General features: G+C 39.1%; 1 protein-coding gene across 14 annotated transcripts in view; it reads right to left on the reverse strand.

The window, feature by feature from the left end:
• Window positions 1-12,906, reverse strand: part of mmd (mind-meld) — a 226,663-nt gene that overhangs the window by 177,545 nt on the left and 36,212 nt on the right. Inside the window, exon 2 of one of the 14 annotated variants that reach the window (XM_069040462.1) lies at window positions 956-1,017. The exons of the other annotated variants lie outside the window; for them this stretch is intronic. The gene's annotated coding sequence lies outside the window, so the exon portion shown is untranslated. The remainder of the gene's footprint in view (window positions 1-955; window positions 1,018-12,906) is intronic. 14 annotated transcript variants of the gene reach the window in all.

Consider the following 12,906-nt stretch of genomic DNA (forward strand, 5'->3'; position numbering starts at 1 on the left):
ATTTTTCAAAAAACTCCACAAAATAAATCTGATTTTGAAAAAAATAAAGGAAAAACTCAGAAAATAAACTTCAAAGTACAAACAACTTTTCTTGTCAGCCAAGCGTGAGACAAGAAGCTATTATTTCTTTTTTTATGAAGTTCAATATTTCATCTCTCCACTTTTGTGAAGGTACGTCTGCATTAATTATTTACGCTTGAAAATCATTGTCTGTTAAGGAACAAATAGATGTGAACATCTCAGTCTGTAATTTCTCCGTCTGGCAATAATAAAACAAATCTTATTTTGAGAGCCAAACGGAATATTCCACACATACATTCGTCTAAATAATTCAAGTAGTTGTCAGGTTGCACTTTTCGCAACGAATCGTGTTTCTCTCTTTTTTCGTGATGTATCGTCTTGTCAGATGTAGGTTACGTGGAGGGATACCAGACCCGCAACGATTTGCTTAGAACGTTTCTGAAAATAATTATCTGTAATGGCGGCCATTTCAAGGTGGCAGCTGTGAGGATAATGAAATTGTACCGCGTCTTAAAAAGGCCTAAACTGTCATTCGAAGCGCCTGTGTCGGGCATGATTGTTATTTATTTGGATCTGGAGTGCCGGATGGCAACGAAGAAATTTTAAAGCGCAATTCGTTCGAACAGCCTCGGTCCATCTGGGCACAAATTTGGGAAAAATTAGAGTCCGTGAGTATCGATCGTCAAATTAACAAAACCACAAACGACTCATTTCCGGAATGAAGCGAGAAAATGCCGTAATACACCTGAACGTGCCGTAGTGGCAATCGAGTAATACCGCGAGCATTAAAACCTTATTGTGTGATGGTTTACAAGCTTTAAATCTTTTAAAGGGGCACGTTTTCACTCGGTAACGAAACATTTTTCACGGATGCAACAAGATGATTGGACGAGCTGACGTCAGATGAATGTGACGGTTGTTATCGTCGGTTTACCTGAAACGGTGGATTCTTCCAGACATCATCTTCACCCCCCTCGGGATATTATGCGGACTTACCTGAAACAACAGAATTCCATTAATATTTTATGAGATCTATAGAGAGCTTTTTATTTTTATTCAAATCACGTAACGAAATGGACTTTTTAAGCAAACCGGCTACTCAGAATTAATAATGGATCCATCACAATATGTAAATAAATTTGGTTGGAGTTTTGTAAGATCCGCCGTCAAATATTTCCGAAACAACAATTAAAATGCAAACTAAGCCGTCCTGGCGTTTATGTCGGTTATTTGAATTTGATTTTCGCATTCGGAACGCGCGTTTTTCCTAAATAATAAATTAACGCTTTTCAATGGAAAACTTCAATTACTTTGTGCCGTTTCCAAAAGGGATTGTTAATACTATTAAAAGATTAAGTTCTTTGTTTTTGCCATTCCGAACCTTAAAAGCGTCAAATTAATTTACTTATTGTGAGCGGAATCTAATAGATTCTGGCGGAATTCTGGAACGGTTTGTGAATTTTCCAGTCGGACCGGACCGTGCCGTTTTAAAATTCAATATTCTTCTTGTCGGAGTAGTAAAATTGTGCTTTAAAGCGCGGTGCGACCCTGGGGATGTGTACAATCGATCTCTACAAGCAAGGATCACCTCCCCGAGCGAAGATTCAACGACACGATGTTCCATTTAGAATCATCTTATCCACTCTCCTCTATCTTTTTATCTGCTAAACAGTCTCGGGCACGGCACGGGTTTAAACAGCAGCGCGTTCTGAATCTAATAAGGCCATCTCCTCTCATTATCTCATCCGTCGGCAATATTTGCTCTTCCGACGATATAAAAGACGAACGAACCATCAATCCGCCCTCGCCCGTTCGAATTAATGCCACGTCCCCTCTTCTCACTATCATCCCCCGACGAAAAAAAAATAAAAAATCTCAAAACGCAATTTCGAACGATCTTCGCGAATTGTCTGACGAAACGTTGCCCCGGCAACGGCGTAGGTGTCGGCGTCCTTAGCGAGACAGGTGTTCCAAATATAAGAAAAATATTTTCATCTGTAACATATTTTCCTCGCCACTCCGATATTACATTCGATTTTATGTGGTGTCGGGACGAATGGAGTTTATTTTCTGTTGTCGGGACGTGGCGCGGAATGGCCGCTCGTTATTCACGGATTTTCTGTCGGCGGTTTTTGTTTGAACGAGGCCGAGAAACGGGGAGGATTCGCACTTTCAATGGGGAAATTAATATGAAAAGCTCGAAGCGTATCGCCCCGGACTACATCCAGAATTGAAAAATCTCCGCTCCGGCGAGGTCGATATTATGCATACGACGCATAAAGCGCCAGACTTTTGGATACTTCAAATTGCGCCACTTTATTATTGAAATTGTTATGTACGAGTGAGGATCGGAAAGCGAGTAAGACTTTTAAGCGCTGCCGTTCCGGTATGACGACGACGACGATCTACGACTTCCGGTACGTACGTCGTACCGCAGTCGAAACGTTACAATGGAGTTGCGAATGCGTCACGGGTTTGACGGAAAAACGGAAACTCTTTTTTCTTCACTCAGAAGGGATTTGCTATTTTCTAATCTAATAGGAGCAATAAAAATTTGACACAACAAAATCTCAAACGCAGTTTTTAGATTATATCTAACTATGAGACAACAATAATTTTTATCTTCATATTTCTTGCCACTTAAACCATTTTGTACTTGTAATTTTCATATTTAAAATGTATGTATTTATTTCCTTTGTTACAATAAAATATTGTAGCCTTCAACCCGCGTATAATGGCTATTATTCAAGAGGATGAAAATTCCAACACGAGCCGTAGGCGAGCCGTACGCTCGTTGAAGAATGTAATATTCTAATTTAATGTATCTGGTACTTCCACAATTTTATCATAGCAGATTTAGCAATTTTTCTTGACTGATGTTAGAGATATTTGAGTTTCTGTGTTTCTATTTCTTTTTGTTCATTACACGTGTCAGTCTTTTGAGGTTTATAGCAGAGATAAAAACAATGTCTTTGTTCGCTTCGTAATAGCAAAATCTATCAAATAGAGTTTGTAACTTAGTTCTAGCTCATTAGATAATTTAAATAGATCATTACATTTTATACTCTCATATTTCTCATTCTAAAATAATGTTAGAAATTAAAAAAAAATGTTTCATTACTTCATTACATTACACAATGGGAAACATTTTTTGGTTTGAGAAGTATTGGACGGATCTGTTGCTATGGAAATAGCATAAAATACAAAATAACTGTAAGGTCAATGAAGTGGTTGTGTGGACGTTGTGGACATTGTGGAAATGGATGATGAAGAGTTATATGTTCCTGATGATGTTCTGGAAGAGGCAAGTACCGTTGCCTAAAAAAATCAAAACTACGTTATCGGAAAGAATTGGAAAAATTAACGAGGGAATGAAAACCAGGGGGTGAAAGACAAAAACGATGAGCGAAAGTGAAGTGAACGAAAGAGAAAGCTTCACCCACTGGTAGCTGTGATACAGACGGTACACTCTGTAGTTGAAAGTTTTGATTTGAAGTAACGCAAAAAGGCGGAGCCTTCGTCCAGCGGAGTCGTCCGGGGGCGGCGTTGATATAAATATTAATAGCGGTTACACAATTCAACTCAGTTAACATGTGCTTCGCTCGCGAATGCACTCGTATTCGATTTGCATTAAAGTAATCTATTTCCCTTTTCATAGCCATTTGCATTAATTTACACCGAATTAAAGTACCATTTTGAGTATGGTATGTTGTCGGGGCGTCGAGGGTATGCGGAACGACAGTATATAGCAAAGGGGTTAATATTTTATCCGTATTTCTGACGAAAGCCCTGTAATCCGGGCGTTTGCTCTGCACACACGCATACCTGCTATATACTGATTCACTAACGGAATCCGAGCACTTAGCGGAATGTGTTAAAGAATTCTACATTTACCCGGTTTCTTTTTACGGATTTTGAACAGCCGCAAGGAAATGGAATTATTTAGATATTTCGGAGTTGAGACGTTTACGCAATTACCGCTAAGCCACGAATTAAGGGACGACCCGGAGCGTGACGTAATTAAGCGAGGTTATTGCGAATGTTAATCAGCGTGAATTTTTTTTTCATTAGTTTAATTGACGCGAGTTTTATTTAAAAAATGCCAGTTCCGGACGGCGACGAATTCTCAACACTCGATATCATTTCAATTTGAGATTTAAATTCTGATACGGTGGCATTTTAATATCCGAACCCTTCAACAATATGTTTTCGGGCTTCCGACCGGAATTTTTTAAATATGGGGAGCTATCTTATCGACAAGTGACATGGAAATGTGTTGGTGGATAATTTGCGAGCAGGGGTGAGTCAGCACGAGCGAAAGGTTCACACGTTTAAAGTCGCTCCAATGGAACAGAAGACGATTAAATTAAACTCGGACTTGCGGTTTATCTGTCTCCCGATGTCCTAACAGCAGGGACAAATTGCCGTCGGAGTAACGGCTGCATCGCTCCCTCAGGGGGAAAAATTCAAGACGACTGGCTAATTAGCTTAATCACCCGTAAATACAGGGTGTAGTCTTTCGCGTTTTCGCCCTGACGTTTGTCGCAATATTCATTACGACACCCTCCCAAATCCGCACATTTCTCACCGTTCCTGCGAGCCTCCTCCCTCCGGTGTCGAATGCACTTTTCTTCCGTCTCTATGCTAGCTTATTAAATTCATCTACATAAAAGCTTTTTTCCATGATCATTTGCTCACTAAAAATAGTGAGCAAAGATGGCAATTGAATCACTAGTGAGGAAAAAATATTTTCTCACTAGTGAGCAAAGTGTAATGATTTGCGAGGTTGTCGATAGAGGGCGCCAAATATGTTGTAGTGAGAGTTTTTTCAAAATCTATTTTAATAACTAAAGCTTGTCTCATTTTTGACTGGTACGGTTGGGGTCCTCGCCTTCGGCTCAGACACCCAACTTCCGTACTCGTGATTAAATGCACTACTCTGCTCACTTGTATTGAAAATAGCTATTTCTTTGTTATCGCGACCGAGCTTTCGTCGCTTCGTTTAATTTCGAAACCGAAGGTCACGCCGACTTCAATTTTAATAGTTCTGGACGATCAAAAGCAGTAAATTTACTCGAGTTAACATAAAGTTTCTCCCAGTACACTTCCATAAATTTCAAATATTTTAGGAGCTTAGTAAATTTACATGACTAGGGAATTCGACTATAAAATATCACAAGCTCAACCACCACCTAGACCCTGAGGGTCCGACGACGTCTGAAATATAGAATATAAGTGTAGCAGTTTAAATTTTACGCCGTACTAAAGCGGGTACAGTGGTAACGTTTCAATTTTGTTGGCTTGTAATGGAATTGTACGCTTTTATAGTCGCCTTAGTGCGATACGGAAAAGGCTTTGCTTCTCTAGTCTTTTAATTAATTAGTTAATATGTTTAATGGCATTTTGGAGTCTTTGTGAATTTGCCAAGCGACGGGTCGAACACCGGCAGTTATTATAATAGCATTCGGTGGTTTTACCGCAGCTATTCCGGTATAATAACTACCCGAGGTGCTTCTTTAGGAGAAACCTAAGCCCAGGGCGTTGGATAATCTACCGTTGAAATTCCGTCTTACCCAAACCTACGTCTTTTCTCAGCTTGTAGGCATAAAATGCACTAGCGCGTTCTCGAGTTAAAGCCCCTGCAAATTCGTCTGTAATCTCAATCTTAAATAAATAAAATGTGCCACCGTTGCTCAATAAGATAAATCACTTCTACCAAATTTAAATAGTTATTTACGAACCAAGTGCAGGAAGATGATTTTCCCGCATGAGCGCATTTTTTAAAGCACGAGCGACGAAGGAGCGAGTGCCTTTAATTAATGCGCGAATGAACGGAAGAATGAAAGCTTTATTTTCCTCACTCTTACCGTAAACAACTATATTTTGCTTAATCAAAGCCATAATTATTTGAAATTTGCTGGCGCCTTCGCAATTTTTGCAAATTATAAATCTGTCACTTTTCTCGTCTAACGTTCGCGATTAAAAATTTGCCGTCGCAGCGATGCCTCTGTAGCACAATTTTAAAACTTAATATAGCTCATTAAACAAGAAATGGAGGTATATATTTTAAAAATTCCGCGGCGCCTCCACCACATTATAATATAACTTGGCATTTTTTTTAACAACTATTAAACGTAGAAATTTGTGGTTAACTTCCTGCGCCCTAATCCCTTTATGAACTCGCATTTCCTGCCCCTTCGAATTTTCCGGAGCACCGATTTTGGTTCTAATTTTTAAATAAACCCCGCTATGGACCCACTAAGCGGCGGATAAAATTTGGCGCACGTCTCCTTAATCCCCCGAATGATTTGTTGATGAGTTCCATTATATGCCCCATCCTTAATATCCCTCGCGGTTCCTGCGGCGTGTTTAACGCCGTCCCGTTTTGAATATGCAACCGAAACGGGGACGGCATCGTCCGCCGTTCGTCCCACAATGTGGATAGTTGGCGGCGGCTTGTCCGCAACACAAAAGACCGTGCGAATAAAAATCGATACGTCCCGTGTCTCCTTCTGGCGCAAACCCTCGGTTGCATCGTTTCGATTCCGGGACACGAGTCCGGACTCGGCCGTCGGTACACAATAGTTAATCCCTGTGATAAGTCAGGTTGGTACCGCCGAGACAAAATGAAGTGGGCTGTGGAGTGCGACAGTTGAGCATCGCGTTCACCGAGAGAGAGTGGCTATTGATCGAGGCAGGCCAGGACGATGGATAGGCCTGGACCGAGTGTCCTTTGGTCTCGGCGAAATATTCCAATGGCGAAGGCGAGAGAGACACTCCGAGTTTGCACTTTCTTGATAAGTTTAAGTTTGTCAGTGTCTTTCCTGTTTGCACAGGACATATTCTGGACAAGTTTAGATTAGTTTTCGCGCCCGCCATGTACATGCTCTGAAAGGAAGGCGATTTTTTCTCGTTGCGTCAAAAAAACCTCTCCTGAAAAATCCGCGCCGGAGGTGGTCTTTTATGCAATACGTTCGGGCTCTTGACAGCAAATTGCCAAAATAAATCTAAGGCCCAGGAAGAATATAGGCCATATATTTAACAGTCGGCTAACAGATTGCGTTCGGCTACCGACACGCCGATCCCCTCTTCTCCTTTTAATTCAATTTGCAATTGCGATTTTTCAAATTAACTAACCTCCTGCGAATCGAAAATATTCATCGAACAAGAATGAAGTTTTTTTTAAACAATAGCGATGTCCGAAGTTGTGTTTATCATCGACTTTATTAATAAATTTCTAAGTAGGTAATACCTAAGTAAACGTCAGCTTCATTCGTGATCTCGTTTTGCTCTTGTTTGTAACTGCATTTTGCAAGAGCTTTAGCGCTTTTCTTACGAGCTACTGTTCAATCGATACTCATCAAAATTTCTCTCGAAATATTAAAGGGTAAAGTCTTCTTGTCCAAACAACCAAAATAACCGTTAAAACAAGTTCAGCTTTTCTCGGGAATTTTCCTTCTTCAAATACACTTCAAGTTGATTTTTTATTATTAACATCGTAAAATTTTAATAAATATGCATACAAAAAGAAAAATGTAAACGTTAAACTCTCTTCAATGAAATATTGTCGTTTAGCTCTGACAATTTTTCCGATTAAACCATTTTAAATTTTTTTTTGACCAATTCGTTTCTAATATCGTTGCAAGGCCTTGCGCAATCTGCATGATTCACTTTCTAATAAAATAACTGCAAATACATGTTTTACAAAAATAGTGGAGGCGCCGAAATATTTTTTCAACAATAGCTGTTTTCAATACAAGTGAGCAAAGTAGTGCATTTAATCACGAGTACGGAAGTTTGTTTGGCGTCTGAGCCAAAGGCGAGGAACCCAACTGTACAATAATTAAATGCACATTTGCTCATGTGTGTTGAATCTGATTTTTTCCATGATCATAAAAAAGAGTTACTAATATTCAGAAAGTAATTTAAAAACAGATTTAAAGAAACTTCAACATATTTGGAGCCCTCTATCCACAAACTCTCAAAAACATTCACTTTGCTCACTAGTGAGAAAATAGTATTTCCTCACAAAAACCACTAAAATCGAATGATCATGGAAAAAAATAATAACTTGATTATTTAAGCTGCATTTTATAGTTTATAGATTTTGTGATGGCTATTCCAAAATAAAAAAGTGCATGACTGTATCTCTAGTATTAGTTAAGAAGATAGACATATAATTTGCAAAAATGGTGGATGCGCCAAGATATATTTTTTTCATTAAAAAGTTAACTTTATCTCGTAACGGTTGAGCTCTTTTTTGTCCTAATAATTATATTTGATATACAGGGTGATTTACGAGGAATAATGAGCCCGACGGAATAGAAAATGCAACCCGCAATTCATCAGGAGAAAAACCCGGACATTTACCGCTTCGATGTCCGGCTTTTTGTTGCAATGTATTGTGGGTTGCATTTTCTATTCCGTCGGGCTCATTATTCCTCGTAAATCACCCTGTATTTAATTGTGTTAATTCTTTTTTTATTGACGGTGCCGCAAGCGTTGTGGCTATTCTGCCAATTTCACGATTTCTTTGTTTTCTCGTTTACTTGAATTGCAATTTCTGTCCACCTTTTCATTCAAAGTAAACGGCTGCAAATATTACAAATCTTCACTTTTGCATCCATCCGAACACATTGCAGTCTTATATGACGCGTTCAAATGAAACCCTGAGCTGGGAAGGCGTTGAAACTGCGAATTGTTGTGTTTTTTAAGCGTAAATTAATTGAAGCATGTTCAAAGCTAACCTAAAATTTAGTGCCTTACTTTTTTTTCTTTCTTTGCAATGTTTTACATTAAAAAAAGGATAACTCAAGGATTCCTGTTCTCGAAACAAGTATCTAAGGACACACTTTGCTGAAAACAAACATGTTCAATTATGTTCCGATTAAACATAAAGAAATGTCATTCATGTCTAACGGCGGGAAATTCAAACTTCAAACTTCAAACTCTTCTAAAAGGTTTACTTTTTCCAACGCCTATTCAGCCCAGGATTTCATTTGAACGCGCGATATTATAGCAAATTATTTTTTCCCATAAAATCGTCACATATCCGTGATTTGGTCCTGTAAGCATGCGTCCGTCGCGACGTCACCGTCGCCGTGACGCAACTCGTGACGCAACCGGTCATTATTTTTTTAATACCGGCCAATCAATGGCGTCCGACTTGGAAAGTTTCTTGTCCGCGCTCCGGAAATCGCTGTCGATTTTTCTCCCGAGCGTAATTTCTCCAGGGGCTGGGGACCGGTAACCACCACGTCGGTTAGTGGTGTCGCTTTTTCCCCGATAAAAACACCCCTCGAACTAAACAAGAGCCGGGTCTATTAATCATAATTAGGTCGGTGTGGCTGCTCTCGAAAAAATTTTCGTGGAAAATTTTACGACGGACATAAACGTCGCCGCTGATTTAACACCGACAAAGACGATCCTGTTCGAAATTCCGGACAGGGCGAAAGAGTGCAGGTGGCGCGGTCGCTCTTTCGTTTGAGTTGTTCTGAGAGACTGACAGTTGGTAAAATACCCTCGGCGAGAAGTTAATTAAGATAGGACGGAGCTTCCCTAGCGACACTAGTAAACCATCTGAATTTTACTAGGTCTGAAATTTTAATACGCTGTGTTGCAACGTTGTCCCTTGTAGTTTGAATATTCAGGAGGAATATCTTGCCGTTCAAAGAGAAAATTTAGGAAATATTTTAAAACCGTTCCATCATGAATGAGATGGAAGTGGAGGGCGACCGACAAAGAACAGCTCGTTTGAATTAAACATTCACAAACGCGCACGAGTCTCGCGTTTCCGTTTCCCAAAAAAAAAATACACTCGATGGACATCACATAAATAACAGTTGTGGCAGAGTAAGCAGGTTCGTTGCGGTCTCAATTTGTCACTCCATATGTTGTATCGACATCGAATGATGAGCGTGTATGGCAGCCACCACCAGATGGAACCGCGACCATGATGACAAACCGACGATCAAAATGTCCCCTAAATAATCATCATCGCAATTACGCCTCGGCCGAGTTAAAACACATCACGCCGTAAATTCTTACGTCCGGGGATCCCCAAACGATTTACGGCGAAAATTTGGCATGTTTATGGAAATTCGACCAGAAATGACCGGATTTATAAAGAAAAACACATTTGCGGACCTTCCCTCCGATACTCTAATAGACCATCGGTCGAGTTTTATTTAAATTTTTATGATTACGCCGGTTTTAGGACGCCGTTCTCCTCGGAAGAAACTTTTATACACTGCGACCGACTCAGTGGAAAAAATTACCGAAAAGCTGTCTTGGTTAGCACTCTTTTTTTTTAGTAGAACGATGTGTTTAGGCTTTACAATTACTGCCTCGTGGAGTAAAATGCCATTAATGACGCGAAAATTGTCATTTACAAGTGAGGTTAAGTTTGTGTATTTATGGTTTTTGCGTAATTTTTATATTGTGAATCATTTAAATAACACCAAATCACCACAAATGCTTCTTACATCTTAATTATATGTGTAGCAAATATTTTTTCAACTAAATTGTACTTACAACGACTTACAATCACGAAAATGTTGATAGGATATAAAAATACTTCCCAGGTTTCTCATTGGTTGTTATGAAACCCATGCGAAGTAGTAGTTTATTTAACGAGTTTATGTGTAAATTGGACCTTTTTTGGCATGAGCGGGCGTTTTACTGGCGTTTTAAAGGCCCACGAGTGCCAAAAAAGGCCCAATTTACACAAGAACGAGTTGAATACAACGTTTTTTTGTTCGACGAGTCCCTTAAAGGCTCCAAATCCCCTCAAATCTTTAAAATTAGCTTGACGTTTCGTTTGACAAGTTGTGACATTTATCAAAATCCGTTCACACAGGGGAAAATTCTCAAATTCTGACAATGTCGAACAAAAAAATAAATTATGACATTTCAAATTTGAAATTGTCAGTGCAGTCAAGTAGTTTAAGCATTTAGATTTGCGGTTTTTCATCTTTAGAGCTTTGTTTTGTGTGTCTCCGATTTTAAAAGTTATTAGTTTTAATCGTGTTGCTGTTTTGATCTGTTCCGTTGCGATTTTTTGTTGATTTTTTTGAATTTGTGAAGTGAGTACGTGCCTCAAGAATCTAGCATAATGAACACTTTAAGTGACATTACATCGAAAATGATACAAAGGTCATTTTTGTTCATGCATTAAATGTTAAATATTAATCTCTTGTTTGTGTTTATCCATTTCCGGAAAAAGCTGAATATTTTAATTTCATTAGCCAGCTTTTTTCGGAAATTCGAAAATGTATTGTGGGTTGCATTTTTAATTCCGTCGAGCATATTATCACTCGTGAAATATCCTGTAATAATAAAACCTAATATATTACTCCTACTATACTGAAGTTTTCTTTCGTCTTTCCTAAGTGCAGAACAATAATAAAACATCACGTGTAAATCTACTCTTTCCATTTTTTTAAATTTCGCGCCGGATCTATTTGTTGTAGCGTAGAGTGAACTTTTTTAGTAACATTTACGTCAAGCAATCTATGAGTGGACAGAGTTTAGCTTGTTTTACATTATGTTAAAAAGAGATGGCAATATAACAGTTGCTCTGTTTATTAATTGATCCATCGGAGTATAATTAAAAAATGGACTTTATAAAGAACTTATTAATCGGTTTATTTTATGCCAGAGGTCCTCTAGGAATAATTTATGTGCGACAAAGTCTCTAATTCGACTTCGATTTTTCGACTTTTGGCCAGCTTTTTGGCATTATTTCCCACTGTGCGACTGTTCGACTCTTCCTGATCTTCCGCATCCAATTCTGAATTAATTCGTGCACCTCGAGGTGGATACAGGATCACCGACGCCGGAAATTAGGTCGGATTATAATATCCAACCGAGAAAATCCGAGCAGAGACAAAGAAAAGACGAGAGGAAAACCGGTAATTGTGATGTTTGACTTGTCGTGAGACGAGCAAGACGCAAAATAATTCAGTTTTCCCCATTAAACGGCGACGTCCTAACAGTGTTTCGCAGGACCGAGGACCATCAACGCCGACTTATCTTCCGGTGGATCTGCTCCGGAATCGAATTTGCTCGAGCCGTGGATTCGTCAATAGAGATGGATTCGATTAGTCGCGGTCGTTTTTGAATACGGTGCCCCGAAATTAATTAATTTTCTTTAGGTTGCCGCTTTGAGACCTTAACGAGACGTCTTGTTGCCGGTTTACACCGACAAGAGTGAACGTATGTGTATTTAGTAATTCCGTACCTCCATTCCTGCGCTATGTAAATAGTTCAGTATTATTTGAAGACTGAGATGAGTACAAATTGTCGAATTTGCATTTACAATTTCGCTGGCATTGCGAAAAACTCGAGCGTTAACTGCACGGAATTCTGAACATAAAGCAGAATAATAAGACCGCCGTCCTCTCTAATGAAATATTTCTTAATTACACAATCTTTTCGACTCGCAAAAAAAACTATTAACACTTTCCGGCTATAGGATAAGACACGACCGGAAAGTAATTGCTTTCACATAGAGAACCGCCGAGTCATCATCGGCGGCAGTCGAGATCGCATAATTTAATGACGCATCTCGAGGTAATGATCTTCTCAATTTTTATCACTGGAAAACCCACGTCCACAAAAATGCTCAACTGATAACGGCTCCAACGAGAAGAAGAATGAAAATTACTCGGCTTTGAGAAATGATGGTTGCTAAAGGGATAGAAAATAAATTTAAATCGGGGAAGATAGCAAGAAAAATGGCCTAGGAACTAGCTTTATTATTTCATCCTTCTTCTCCTTTCCTCTTATTTCTTTCTAATGTAAATCACACTACTCTCGTCCGTTGTGTTTTATTTTAATTTGATTTATACACCGCTTTTTGCTCATTATTCTTTTCATAAGAAA

Source organism: Tenebrio molitor, chromosome 3, assembly GCF_963966145.1.
Source record: "Tenebrio molitor chromosome 3, icTenMoli1.1, whole genome shotgun sequence".
NCBI lineage: Eukaryota > Metazoa > Arthropoda > Insecta > Coleoptera > Tenebrionidae > Tenebrio > Tenebrio molitor.